The sequence below is a fragment of the Alosa sapidissima genome, chromosome 7, assembly GCF_018492685.1.
Source record: "Alosa sapidissima isolate fAloSap1 chromosome 7, fAloSap1.pri, whole genome shotgun sequence".
NCBI classification, from domain to species: Eukaryota; Metazoa; Chordata; class Actinopteri; order Clupeiformes; family Clupeidae; genus Alosa; species Alosa sapidissima.
The window spans coordinates 14072011-14087298 of NC_055963.1; the positions used below are offsets into that span (position 1 = coordinate 14072011).

Genomic DNA, 15288 nt, shown 5'->3' on the forward strand with positions numbered 1-15288 from the left:
TCTTCATAAAGGTTCCACTGGCTTTTTATTGTGTGGAATTCCAAAAAGTAAGGAATTATCTGGAGTAAAATGCACTTTAGATCAATTTACGGATGATTTGGAGTACATACGTTGAGTTGACATCAAAATCATGTCATTCAGATGTGTTTTGAGAAAGTTCGATTTTACCGTTTTTAGTCAAAACTCGTTAGCCTGTTACTGACCAGGGCATCTCATTTCGCCGCTACAAAACGCTATTTTTATACCTCTTCTACAGTTCCAAACAACATTACACTTACGTGGTAGTGAGTAGAGGGTCCCTAAAGCCAAACCGAAGTATCCCGAGGTCTTTATGTGGTCGGATAGAGAGTCCAGAATGAATTTCATCACGCCAGTACCTTTCCGGAAATGTTGCTGCTGCAGCTAGCATCTTTAGGGGAAAGTCTGTAGGAGTCGATTGCATCACGTCGTTGCACGACATCACGTCATGTGACATTTCAAAATTCCAACCTGTTAGTAAGCTAGGGTTTGCTGTTGCATACAACTTCATTTCAATTTCGAAAGAAATACTGGACTATGTTTTTTTTTTTTTTTTTTTAAAACGGTGACGAAATTATGAATTTCCAGAGCGTGTTACTCCACACTCGGCAATCGACTCCTACGGACTTTCCCCTAAAGATGCCAGCTGCAGCAGCAACATTTCCGGAAAGGTACTGGTTTGATGAAATTCATTCTGGACTCTCTATACGACCACATAAAGACCTCGGGATACTTCGGTTTGGCTTTAGGGACCCTCTACTCACTACCACGTAAGTGTAATGTTGTTTGGAACTGTAGAAGAGGTATAAAAATAGCGTTTTGTAGCGGCAAAATGACATGCCCTGGTCACTAACAGGCTAACGAGATTTGACTAAAAACGGTAAAATCGAACTTTCTCAAAACACATCCGAATGACATGATTTTGATGTCAACTCGTATGTACTCCCAATCATCCGTAAATTGATCTAAAGTGCATTTTACTCCAGATAATTCCTTTAAATGATCAGTGAGTGATACACAACAATTGCATTTAACCCTTAAAGGAGTACCGTCACACCGGTGTGACGGGAATGTTGAGAAATGAACATTCTAAAGAATATCTGGGTTCATTGAATTCAACATAGAATTTTAGAACCTTCAATTGTTGCGGAACTTAGAATGTTCAAAAACCTACACCTTTAAGGGTTAATATGACTCTAGTATAGACTAACTCTACATTCTGTGGTAGCTGTATGCACAGGATGCAATGCCAAATGAGCTGAAGCTAAAAATTACAGACACCATTGCAGTCCCCTATTATCAAAGGGCCATGGCGTGAGGGAGACATTGTGATCCAACACCCCATCATAAACTTGCACTAATAACAGGTTTGGCTGGGTTGTTTGAAAGCCTGGAATGGCTCTATAATAAGACTGTTTGATGAGGTAGGTGGATCAGAATGTCCCAGCAGGACCGAGCAGGGGACAAGGGGAATAGAATGGGGGGGAATAGCACTCCAGCATACTTCATCATGCATGCCAGAACAGAGGAGGGGGGGGGGGGGGGGGGTGATGGGAAATGGAGTCTTTTGTCAAACCTTTACCTTCACCCACCAGATCCTTCAGACACATTCACAAGGTAAACGTGTGTTTGCGGGTTGAGGAGTGGGTGGACGTGAGACTTCAACGGAGGAGGGAAAAGGGGGTGCGGGGGGGGGTTGTGGGGAAGGGTGTGGTTGGGTTGGGGGTGGAGTACCGCGGGTTCCTGGACAGGACTCAGGCCCCTTACCTTGCCTGCTCCGAGGGCCTGGCTGGGGGAAGCGCGCATGGCGGCTTGGGCAGAAGGAGCCGCGATGGGCAGCAGTACTGATGGTGGGTCGAGTGGCTGTTAGCGGTCAGACTGGAGTGGAGGGAGGAAGCAGTAGCAGAAGGAGGAGGAGGAGGAGGAGGAGCAGTAGAAGTAGTTGTGGTGGTAGTAGCATTGCAACGAGTAGTAGAAGTAGTAGTAGTAGTAGTACAGGTGGAATTAGGTGGTGACCTGACAGAAAGAAAGAGGAGAGAGAGAGCGAAAGAGGGAGAGAGAGAGAGATAGAAGTAGACACAAAGAGAGAAAGAGAGAAAAAATAAAGTCAAGAAAGAAACAAAAAGAAAACAGACAACAAAGACAGCCACACGCATACAGTACAAACACTTCAGCAATAGCAGCAGCAGCAACATCAACAGCAGCAGGAGAATTAGCTGTAGCAGTAGCACATGTCACATGGGGTGGGTGTGTGGGGGTGGGGGGGGGGGGATAGCAGATGGGAGGACTGGATAGAAGGGGAGAGAGGGCAGGAGGAGGATGAGGAGGAGGGAGGAGGAGGAAGAGGAGGAGGGAGAGCAGAGCCGAGAAGAGGCACGCGAAGAACGTCGATGGGATCGACCCGAGCTCTCCTCCTAAACGCTGGATCAGCAGAACAGTAAGCACCCATGCCTTACGGCTTTGACAGCACAGCTCCACTCCAGCCACCCTGTCTAGACCCTCCAGATAAAAAAAAGATATCTGTCCCCTTTTATACAAAGATCTTGCGCACATCGATCATATCTTAAGTACAAAAAAGGACCCAAAGAATGACAAGATAGCCAAACAGCTCCATACAGTACAATATAAGACAGTACTGCAAATTAAGGTGTATAAAGGTCATTGAAAGATTCTAGAAAATACCCCTTTTCTAGGACTGTACCGCAGCCAGAGATGTTCTGAGCATTATTCTGGAACTGTACCAGAGTCAGAGACCTCAGGCAGCCTGCAGTGACAACTGGTTATTTAACTACTGATCTCATCTACTTAACATACTGATTAAAAGATGACAGCCACCTATAAAATATTCATCAGTGGTCTTCTAAACGCTACCGAACATCCGCACCAGCATAAGTGTGGTGCACTGGGCTTTCAATGTTCCATTACTGAGATTCCATTGTTTTCAATAGAACTCTGCACACCACAGTCAAACCCTTTCGTCGCCACCATGCAGATTATGATTCAGTTCTATTTTTTGTCGGCACCGCTCAATGAAATTGGCAAATGTTTGTCAATTGAAAATGTCAGCGCTGGTGTGCATAGGCATGTCAGCGCCGATATGCGGTGGGTGCGCTGCAGCATTTTTAGAAGTGGTGACGGTGAAGAGACTACCAACTTGAGAGAAACCCTCAAGAGGCTTCCACTAAAGCAAACCGATCAACTCGAGCCATGACGTGCAGCCCTACAGACCTCCCAGGCCCAGCCACTGGTCGTAGTGAGGCGGCAGCACGTTCCCCCAGCCCCTGCTCAGAAGTCAAACAGGTCGATGTGCTTGCAGAGCAGATGCTTACAGATCTGAAGAGCACAGACCTGGTATCAAGCAGAGCCCAACTGCAGGGCATACTGTATGTGAACATCTGGGGCTACAAATATGACTCAGAGTGAGACTGATTCATTCACTGTGAACAGGAGCTGTAGGTCACCCTGTGCATTTGCTGTAGTGAGTGTAAATAAGACAGAGTGTACAGTCAGATTTGCCTTCATCCTGTAGAATGTTCCAGCATGTTTTTGAAGTGGAAGCATGTGGAATCTATCAAAATTCCACATGAAGATTCATGGTCAATGATTCACTCAACTTTCATTGTGGCTGTTCAGCTGAATATGTGCATTATGTGCATTTAGATTGACAACAGTGGTCATTCAGATGATGCTCGTTGTGACTGAAGTTACCTGAAAATTATGCATAACTGACCAGCCAGACAACTGCAACGCAAAATCCTTGCCACATATCCTTGGATGTGGCATGGACAGCATGCTCGAACATGAAGGTCAGTGTGTTCTTTCTGCTCTTGAACAGGGAAGCTAAATGTAATGCATCATAATCACATAGTTGAGAAACAGCGACCTCTATCGTTGAGCTGTTCTCAGGAAGAGCACAATACTGTCACACCAAACAAACCAAGTAGTCATCCTCACAGGAGCTCTTCTAAATAGCTTGTCCTATTTACTAAATATAACATTATGTAGTGGTTACATCTGGATTTCTGTGACATCTGAACGTATAACCTACCAAAAAATGTATTACGGTTTAGGGCACACAAAATAACCAACTCGGCACATTTCAAAAGAACCTTAGTGAAACAGTCATAGTTACAACTGGTTGCACAACTGCCTTGGTTACAGTATAAAGTTATTATTTATTTATTTGAGGTAAAATAAAAAAAAACAGGAAACTAGAGCAGACGAATGACATTGGAGCTTCCTCTGCACTATGCTCTGCGTTCTTTGAAGCAGCCGCATGCAGGCCTGCAAACACCGAGAGCAGAAACCCAGCAAGGCCAACAGCCAGAGCAGCGACACACAAACACCAAGGGGAGAGCAGCGCGGGGGGGGGGGGGGGTGGCAGAGGGGGACAGATGATGGATTTAAGGCTTGACATAAGCTCAGAAAGAAACTCAACCAGAGGATAGAGGCTGAGGGGGCAGAGAGAAAGACAGAAAAAGCAGAAGAGAGAGAAAGATGGAGAGAGAGAGAGATGGAGAGAGTGGATGGCAAATATGAGTGAATGATAAAGGGAAAAATACATGATGAAATGGTGATGGAAAAGATTATGAAATGCATCAAAGATGGAGAATTGTGATCAGAGAGAGAAGATAGAGGGGAATCATACTGTATGTGCATTTAGTAGCTGAATATGGGCGCTGGGACCTGGTATGTGCTTTATTTCTGGGGCAGTTTCTTTATTTGTAATACCATTGCCACTATCACTGTCATGATAGTGACATTGTTTTATTACACATTTTATATGTGCTAAATACTTTGTGTTTTTTTATGATAAATGTGTCTCACAATTGATGGCTTCACCACTTCCATTTTTCACCTTGTTGCATAGCTGAGTCCAATTTCTTCATTCAGTTATTTCTTCAATTTTCATGGATTGGACACTACTGGCTGAGCTCTCCTCAATTCTAAACACATTTCTTTCGGGATCCTCTGCTTGTCTCTTTTATTAGGAGAGCCTTTTGCTTGGCAATTTGGCAATGCAATATTTCACGGACAAGGTGCTCAGTTTTTACGCATACGAGCATGAATGCTAAACATAAGGGCCTCGGTGATTGAACGCTCCCATACATCTTCATCAGTCATCCTTTATGCTCTCCGCATAATTCCTCTTCCTGTGGCACGCTGTTGGCCGGCGCTAGCGCAGCACGCTCCTTTTAGAGATGGTATCAGCAGATCCTTCGCCACTCATGAGAGGGCCGTAAATTAAAAAAACACCGAAACATGTTCGAAACGGGACCTGTTTGTTCAAACTGCAGTCGCTCTCTTTCTCTCATGAAACATGTTCAAACTGGAATCTCTCTCTCTCTCTCTCTCTCTCACTCACACACATACACACACACACACAATCTCACACAAAAACCCACTCCAACCATTCATACCCACAGGCATAATGCTTGAGGTGTGTGTGTGTGTGTGTGTGTGTGTGGTGGTGGGAGGGGTGTACCTGGCCTCCTGTCCGCTTTCCCCACAAAGCAGTGTCCGTAAGTGCCATCTAATAATACTACCACCTCACCCGCATGAAACAATGCACCAGCTGCTTGGCAACACACGGCAAGCCGTCAGCTCCCCCCCGATCATAAATCAGCCCTGAGCATGCAGCTAGAGTACAAAAGGCACATACACACACAAACACACACAGACACACACACACACACTGACAGAGAGTGCTTAACACTAGCTAGATACAAAACAGTCTTCTCACACTGTGTTGATTATACATTTTACAAATAACAGGCAGATCAACTGTTAACAGTGGGAACACCTTCGAGCCTTAACACTACTGGTGTTAAGGCAGTTACGGCAGGTGAAACGCATAGCGTGGCGGTTAAATGTATGTGGGCCGTTCAGGTCACAGAGAAAGATGGAGATGTGGAGAACTGTGTGGGCTGGGAGAACATGTCAGATTACAACGAGGAGCAAAAAACAAGATGAACCTCACCACACAAATGTGAAGTTTCGAGCTTCACCACTCTTTATCCCACTAAAGATAGATATCCCACCGAACCACTACCCACAACCTCCCGCAGCTCACATGACCATTGATAAGGATGGAATACACTGAGCAAACAAAACATTACGTACTGTAAGTTAGATACATTACATTTGGCTGATGCATTTTTAACCAAGGCGACTTACAACATGGTAAACCGTTTAAAGCTTTTTAAAACAATTCTCCCAATAATTCTAGAACAATTTAAAACCATTTAAAAGGTAGAGTACAATAAGAACAATTGCATCTGTGAGTGCTGTTTTTATACCAGTTGGATTTCAACTGTCAAGTGTCAGTTCTAGTCAGGTGAAAAGTGCTAGAATTATCCAGGCTAGTTGTAAGTAGTGCTACGAGAGGAGATACTCTCTGAAAAGCTAGTCTACAGGGACCAGATACACATGCATACTGTACATTAGAAAATCCTTGTTGGTTACATATGATTACATAAGAATCAATATTTTGGTGTACAAATGCTAAAATAAAAATCTCTACTGGTGACCTAAACTGTAAATAAAATGAGAAGGCACTGCAGCTCACTCAGGCTGATGGTATTACAGCTCCCTCTATTAATCAGTAACCAAAAAACGAGATAATGAAAAGAGATAATAATGAATGTGGGGGGGGGGGGTCCAGTGCCCTCTGGAAGACCCTTCTGTGCTAATGTGTCCAGATTATAAATACGGTGCGCGCGTGTCTTGGGAGGCTGGGCTGAGTGACATCATCCAGCTCTCAGACAGGGACAGATGACTCGAGGGGCGGTGGATCTCACAAGGGGACACTGCCCGCACGCTCCGCTCAAGCAAAGTCCACTGCTGCTGCTGCTGCTGCTGTTGTGCTTTTGGGTGCAGAGCACATCAGCGTTCTCTAAAAGCCTTGTTTAGAAACTGGCCTCATTGCCCGTAGTGCTTAGCAGCCCGTGTGGGTCCCTGTGGCCCGTGGATGTGCGATGGCTCCTACACCTCCTAGCTCTCCAGCGCTTGCATACTGTAGCTGGTGATTTTGGTTTTGCTGGCACTGCTGGCTGTCATGACTTTGATAATTACCAATCCTCTCACTGAAAAACAATCAAGAAATAGTGTGTGGGGGGTAGGGGGGGGGGGACTAACTTATTATTATTATTATTAACTCTTACCAGCATATTACAGAGGTTGAGTGGAGACTCCAGTTCAACAAGGGCCTTGGATACAATATTAAAAGCCTGTCCAGATAGTCAGCAGTTAGGGGGTTGCTGTCAATAAAATGCAATAATGGATAAAAGGTTATTTGGCAAGGGGACAAAACTGTACATAACAGTGAACCTTCATGTTTTGTGTCTCTTGCTCTCTAGTTTTTGATTAAGGCACCCTGTGTTAGCAGTGCTGATAAAAATCGTCTGCTGCTTCTGTTCCATCCACCCCTATTGCCTCTGTCTATGACCTCTGCTTGGCTCGGTTAGTCAGTGTGACAGCTTGGGTTTTGTTGTCCTCGTCAGAGACGCAAATCCCACGGATATGATTAAATTGTGGGAAATAGGAAATAGGAAATAAAGTGTTCTCTTCAAAGGGAGAGGATGATATAACTAAACTATCGTCCACACGGGCTGAGGGTTGCACGTCTGTGAGGCTCGCAACAACACTAGTCCGCTGCGACGACTCAGAAAATTCCTCATGTGTTGACCAAAGTCCGCGGCAAAAATTCAAAGTAGCATGCAGGTGCCACCACAGTCAGCTATTTTCACAGTGAGTTGATTTACAGGGCGAGCAGTGGCAGTGCTTATAAAAACTAATGGTATGGCACAGTGCGTTAAATGAGTGAAACTGTGGAGTGGGCAGCTCTAAATTACGTTGAAAGCAGCGACCCAGAGGAGAACCACATGAGGAACATATAACTCAATCGTAGGCTGTTTTCCACAGAGTGAATTTCACTAGAGGAAGACTGAGACACCAGGCGACTCTACTGTAAATCCACACAACCCATTAAAGTCAACTCTTTTGCTATGGTGCAAAAGCATGTAAGATTACAAAAAATGTATGAAATCTTATAATCAGTGTACCTACAGATACATGGTGTGATATTTTTCACAAGACAGTTTGTTAAATAAAAACAAACACACAAAAAAAAACACAAAAAGCATATTGTTTATACATCATCATCGTAAAACTTATGCAAAAGAGATATATTCCACACAATGAGCTGATTTCTCTTTGCAACTATTTAGAGATTAAGGCATAAACTATTTTGTGTTGAAACACTACGCTCACCTTAACTGGCAGAAAACAATTAAAAGGAGTTAAATTCACCAGTACGCTGACAGTTTTAGGTCACTCATAGAGCCAGAGGTGTGAGGAAGTCTGTTTGCATACAACACACACATCTTCATCGAGCTGCTGTTTACAAATACGGTTATTAAATATAGCCGCAAGCGGCGACCATTGGGGCCAAGTAGTACTGCAACAATCGCAACACATGGCGGAATTAGAAGTTGTTCAACAGCTTCAAAAGGAGAGAAAGTTGGAATTGTAGGGAAATTTAGATCAAATATATCACAAATATATGCTACATTTTTTTTCTAGCAATCAAATGTAGATGATGTACTGTACACCAGATTTCATGAGAAATGGATAAACGGCCTCAGAAGAGACAGTTTAGTTTACCTTCCACAGAGCAGAAGACCAATGAGCCATAGCTGCAGAAGAGTTCAAAGGTGGAGGAACTTTGTGGCCGTACTTGAGTGCTTGGACCCCTAATAATCTGTACAATAAAAGAATAGGGTTTCTGCTTGGACCCCTGACTACCATCAAGTAGCATGGGCTAGAAAGTTTTACGGCTATGATAAAAGGCGAATGAACAAAATGAAACTGCACAGCACGCAGGCAGTTTGGGGTCATGGTGACGGGAATAAAGTGGGTGAGAAAGAGGAAGATGGAAATGAGGAAGAGGAAGAGGGAAAAGGATGTGGTGGTGTGACTTGAGTTTGAACGAGGGAGGGTAAAGCGGGGATAAAGTGGGTGAGGAAGATGAAAATGGGGATGGGAGGAGGAGGAGGAGGAGGAGGAGGAGGAGGAGGAAGGGGAAAGAGGGTGGAGGTGGTGTGACGGGACCAAGATGAGATGGGTTGAGGGAGGAAGCGCAGAAGAAGCAGCGGTGGTGGTTGCTGTGGTGGTGGTGGTGGTTGCTGTGGTGGTGGTGGTGGTGGAGGCTCGGCACAGTCAATTAGAGGTGCTGTCATATCCCCAATGCTTTATTGGCATGGCAGCTGCAGCCGCCCCACATTTCACACATCACTTCCACTCGTCTTTCTCTCTTGAACACACACTCCCTACAACACATAAGCACACACATACCAGGGCTCCAGACTAACTTTTTTGCACTGGTTGCACTGGTGCGCCTAACTTTTTTTCTTAGGTGCACCAGCACAAAAGTTAGGTGCACCCAAATTTTCAACCACATCGCATTTAACACCGCAGCAGGTTCACTTTTTTTCCTTAGTTACTGTCCTATATAGGTTGTCCTATGACTTATGATTTACAATTCTACAAGAAAAGTAACTTAATGAAGTGTTGGTCCTTTAAGTGCTTCACTGAGCTGAAATTTAAACTTAAAACATCTCAAGATGAATTAAATAAAAATAACAGTGAGTAAATTAATAGTGCACGTCTGCACATCTCATGGCTCAATATCTTACATACTATCCTTCATGATCTTTAGGCCTTGGCTAAACCAGCTCGCCATGCTAGCATCTTCCATAGAAATGTATTTGAGCACAATTTAAAGAGATGTTCCAAGTAGCCTGGGGGATTTTTATGTGATTTTGCAATGATGATTGCAATAATCATTTGACAGCCCCACAATGCAATTTACTTTTTAATTTTAGTATTTTTAAATTTTCAATAAGAACATCACTATGGTTGCAGTAACCAAATGGTAGGCCTATTATTATAGGCTATTGCAATGACTTACCATGCTCGATCTAAATGTGTCCATTCAATTCACCGTACACAATGACCATAGTTATACATGCAGGGAATATTCAGGTTTTAAATGTAGCAGCGATATTCGGTTTGCGCCAAATACCAGATTAAATTGATTGATGCTATCAGAATGAGTTTACACAACTCGCTCGCAAAACGAATATTGCTGTTGAAAACCGGGTTACTCCCTGCATGTAACTGCGGTCAATGACGCACTCCTTTTCGGCGATATCTGTATCTCTGTCGTTCGCGAAGGCCTTGTATGCATTGTTCGCAATTTTAAGACATTTTTTCATCTGCAATGACTCCTATACATTTGGCGCAAGTGGCATTCCTGTACGTCGGGTTTACGTTCAAACTATTTTTCTGGTGAATAATTATTTCGGACTGAACTTGGTGAAGGGAAGTTTCACTAGGCCTATCGTAGGCAACGATAAACTTGATCATCATCTCGGGCTCGTCTGATCGGTTTGCTGCTGCCAGCCGCCGAAAGGCAGTGGGGAGAGGGGACATTTATCTCGGCCTATGTGACCACACTGTAATGCAACTACTCTGTTTATCTGACGGGTCTCTGACCTCTCTCTCTCTCTGCAGCACACACATTTTCAAATTTACACACTGGGCCACGGGCAATCAGAGGGGAGGTCCCGCCCTTCACTATCTGTGATTTGTTTAAACCACGATATTGGCCAAATATGTGTCTGTTATTGAACCATAGGTAAAGTTTCAATGCGGACACTTTTTCCTCTCTCGAATAGCTGGTCGCACCGGTGCGACCTCCGATTTTTTTTAGTCGCACTTTTGAAAAATTAGGTCGCATATGCGACCAAATTGGTCGCACTCTGGAGCCCTGCATACACACACACACACACACACACACACACACACACACACACACACACACACACACGTACACATGACCCCCCCCCCCCCGCCCAATATCTCTCCTTCATCTTTGGCTAATCAGCCATTTTAATCATACTCACCTTTGATCCTATTCGCCCATGCTTGCCATTCTGCATTTCCTCTCTCTCTTTATCTCATTCTTTCTCCCTCTTTCTCTTTCTCCTTCCACTGCCAATACCTCTCCAATTTTCTTTCTATCCACCCTTTTTCCCTCCCTCTCTTTCTGTTTTTCTCTCTACCCTTTTTTCTTTCCCTCACCCACACTGATCTTCACATACGTAAGCACTTGTGATAACTCACCACATTCCCATAGCAACCATTCTTCTGGTGAGACACACACACACACACACACACACACACACACACACACACACACAAACACACACACACTCTCACACACGCTTACGCACAAACCGGAGAGAGAAGGCAGCTCTGTATGAGTGTGCATGTCTATTTCTGTGTTCCTGATGGGTTTTAGGGTACTGGACACTCAGTAGAATCCGCTCAGTACTTCGCGTGTCCAGGTCAATGTGTTTTGTATGTGTCCATAATTATTCACTATTCCACCATTCAGTACCACACAATTCTTAAATCATGACTACAAGTAATTGGACAGGTGGTGTGTGTGTGTGTGTGTGTGTGTGTGGGGACGTCTTTTTTTGTCCAATTACTTGTAGTCATAATTTAGGAATTTGTACCCCACTACATACGCACACCTCATCAGAGTGAGTGATTAAAACATGACTCATGAGTATCCTAGCCGGCGCTTTTGTCCACCCTGTTGGTCCAAGCGCTCGGTCACTCGGTCAGCACCACCAGTTCTCTGAGTTCACTTGGTTAATTAAAGCTGCCCCCTCCCTTCGCCCTCTTCTCTTGGCCCTGGCCTTTTCGCACCACAGTTTGATGAACAAAAAGTGACACGGCAGAACATTCCGGCAATGGCCCTTGGCCTGGCGGTATCCAAGCGGAGAGGCGTGAGCAGGACATGGCTGTCCGAGGCCACTGCTTTGGACCGAGACCGAGCACTGTCAATGTAATTTCATTTAAACAAGGAAAGAATGCAAAAAAGGAGAAAAAAAACTAAACTCTTTGTGTTGGTGAGGCACATGATGTCAAATGACGCCAGGGGAAAATGTCAAAACGCCTTGGCCATGCTGCCAATTTCACCTACGATTATTTAATTTAACTCTGACACGAAACCCTCTCCGAGTCCCTCACATCACATTATAGCAAGCCAGGTCTCTCAGCTTCCCCCTGTCATAGATATTCAGATCAGGAGACGCTCACCACATGGGCTGTAATGAACCTGATTTCCTGACATGAACGCATGACTGAGCCCATATAATCTGCTATCACACACACACACACACACACACACACACACACACACACACACACACACACACACACAATCTCCACAGCAAGTAACCCTCACAAGCTTAAATTAATTATTGCAGAACAATGTTAAAACTACTTAGCGAAATGATGGCAGTGGAAAGAGCCTTGCATGTGAACGTATGTATACTACTGTACGTGTGAAAGATGGAATGCTGGAATCACCTCACATCACCCACTTCAGTCGGAGCACTGCACTGCACTGCACCATTCTAACCACCGCCGGTGGAAAAGCATGTTCAATGTGAGGTTGGTTCACAGAGACTGTTCAGAGGTTAAAGAGAAAACATGTTGTATGGCTATGCTGTGCTGAGAGAGACAGAGAGAGGAAGAGAGAAGAGCCACTGACTCAGTTGTTAAGGGCAACGGCACAAGACGAGGAGGGCAGTTGCCGCAGTAACTGGAGCGATTGATGTTTGACTGTGGTGTTTTCTGAGACCTGCACACGCGGCTGATTGTGAGAGAACTCTGAGAAACGTGGCCTCTCCTTCTCCAGGACTCATGTTCCCTCTCTCTGTCCCCTGTCTCTCCTGCACTCTGCATTTCTCTCTTTCTCTACATCACTCTTTGCCCTCCATCTCTCTGCCCATCCTCAGATAGCCAAATATACAGAGAAAGAGAGAGAGAGAGAGAGAGAAAATGAGTGAGGGAGAATCCTTTGGAAGCTTTTTCTGTAGGTCAAGACTAGGGGGAACTAATTTATCACAATGCTAATCCTATCTCTGCCATTTTTAAATTATTCCTGGCACCGTAAGCTATATGAAGGCAGACATGTAAGACGTATGGGTCAGCAAAAGTCAATATCACCCCAAAATCCCCTGTTTCCAGTGTGAAATAACCAAGTTGGGAGTTTTCATCTCATTCCATGCGAAAACCGCCAGGGACTAATCATTTCTTGGCAAACAGCGCAGCGTGTTTAAGATTAAAGTCAACCATTTCAGTTTTACCATCGAAACATCAAGCGGCTCCATATTAGAGAGTAACTGCACTGCAATGTTAACAACATGCCCAAAAGAAATAGCCTGGAACCCCAATTCACACACAAACACACACACACACACACACACACTAACACACACAGGAACACACATACACACACACCCAGGATCACACTACGCTGGGATGAAACAGTCTTGGTATGTGTGCCTCGCCCTGCCTCTGGGCAGACCAGTGTGGAGCAGCAGAGGCAGCAGCAGCAGGCACAGGCCCTGAGGTGGATTACTACTACGCCTCGAAACAGAATAAGCCTCTTGGGTACTCAAACACAGCAGTGGAACAAAAGGCTTCGGGCGGTCCACTGGCGAAAAAGCCTAAAAGAGCGTTTTTAAATGGGGAGGGGAAACCCTACGGGGAGCATCCAGCGCCACACAAAACGGCACGGCTTGTGTTCTTTATTATTCTTATTATTATTAGTAGTATCATTATTTCAATGGGAGGAATAAGGTTGGAGTTAGCGTTGAGCAGTGTTCAGATTTAATGAATCAATGTGACCTTTCATTACGGGGTTCAGTGTTAATAATTGAGTACTAGCATAACTCAGGCTGCATTATTGGGCCCCAAATAAGGATCTTATTTATCATGGTGTCTTTGCAATATCACTAGTAAGTGGACAATTCAATTTGCATGACAGAAAACAGTAATGGAGGATGGGGAGAATGAAAACGAAGAGATTGTCTGCCATGGTGGCATTGCAGCACCCATTTTATGGTCCTTTATTGGGCTAATTTGATGTCCTTATCCTTCACCATAGTGTGCGTGACCTTGTCCTTCATAGTCGTGCAACCGTATGACAGTGGCAATGACAAGTCCTGCACAAACGAGTCGCCAGAGAAGCGTTTATAAAAACACAACCGGTTAAGCACCACGGATAGCAGGCACCCTGTCGCTGTTACACAACAAGCAATTTATTTATTTATTTATTTATTTATTCGCTTTCTTTTTTTTCTTGCAATAGATTTCATCTGAAGGTGTTACCATGACAACACATCATTTATCCTTCAGGATTCTAGTTCATTTCTATCTAGAGCTATCATGGAGGTTTTAAGACAGTCATGACTCTGGACCGTGGCTGAGATATGGATTTCAATCATGAGAGTAAGGGTGGAGAGTGCACAATCAAAGTGCCTGCAAGAAGGCTGACATTTCATACACTGCAGATTATGCACATCTGACTAACTCATTTAATTATGCACTTCGACAATCAAAGCAGCCACCTAACCCATATCAGAAACACTAACATCTTGAAGGCCTTTTAGCAACGCATAATTAACTGTCATCAAAAGTCACAATAACGTATCAAACGTAGCCTGGCCATTTGCCATCCCCTTGGTACGCTTCGCTTCTACAAGGGTCTGGGATCTCGGCTATTGACGAACGTTTTCAAGCTGGATGCGTGGACTCTGTAGAAGTTTGAAACGATTGGATCTGATTTCACCCAATCGTTTGGCCGTGACGTACAGTATGTTATGCGCCAGCTCGATCGTGAAGTGAATTGCGTGTGCTGTCGCCTACAACAACCATTCCCCACCAGAACGAACAAGATGGATGTAAATGACCGATGCCAGCTTTGCGATACAAATGTAAAAGTTAGTGGAAGAATAGCAAATAGCAGATTACTATTCAACAGTAAGGTTAAAGGTAACATATTGTAACGCCGATGAGAAGTTAGGAGACGGGGAGGCTGATATATCGTTCCAAAACTCCGGTAGTTTATTTCCTATAGATGTACAGGCTAGTGCACGGGCAACAGGAGGTGTCCACTACAAAACAAACTCCCGGACACCTCCCCCCAATCAAAACACATCAGAACTCATTGACACATTCTATGACACAGAAGGGAGAGGGAGACACAAACACTCGCACACGCACACACACACGCACACGCCGGAAAAACAGAAGACACAGGGGAACACAGGGGAAAGCCCAACACGGGGGCAAATAGCCTCGCAATTGTCAAAGCTAGATGTGATCATTGAAAACACGCCACTT

The 15288-nt window shown here is 44.5% G+C and overlaps 1 protein-coding gene across 3 annotated transcripts in view; it reads right to left on the reverse strand.

The window, feature by feature from the left end:
• Positions 1 to 15288, reverse strand: part of LOC121712994 (IQ motif and SEC7 domain-containing protein 2-like) — a 75897-nt gene that overhangs the window by 53053 nt on the left and 7556 nt on the right. The gene's annotated exons all lie outside the window — the stretch shown is intronic.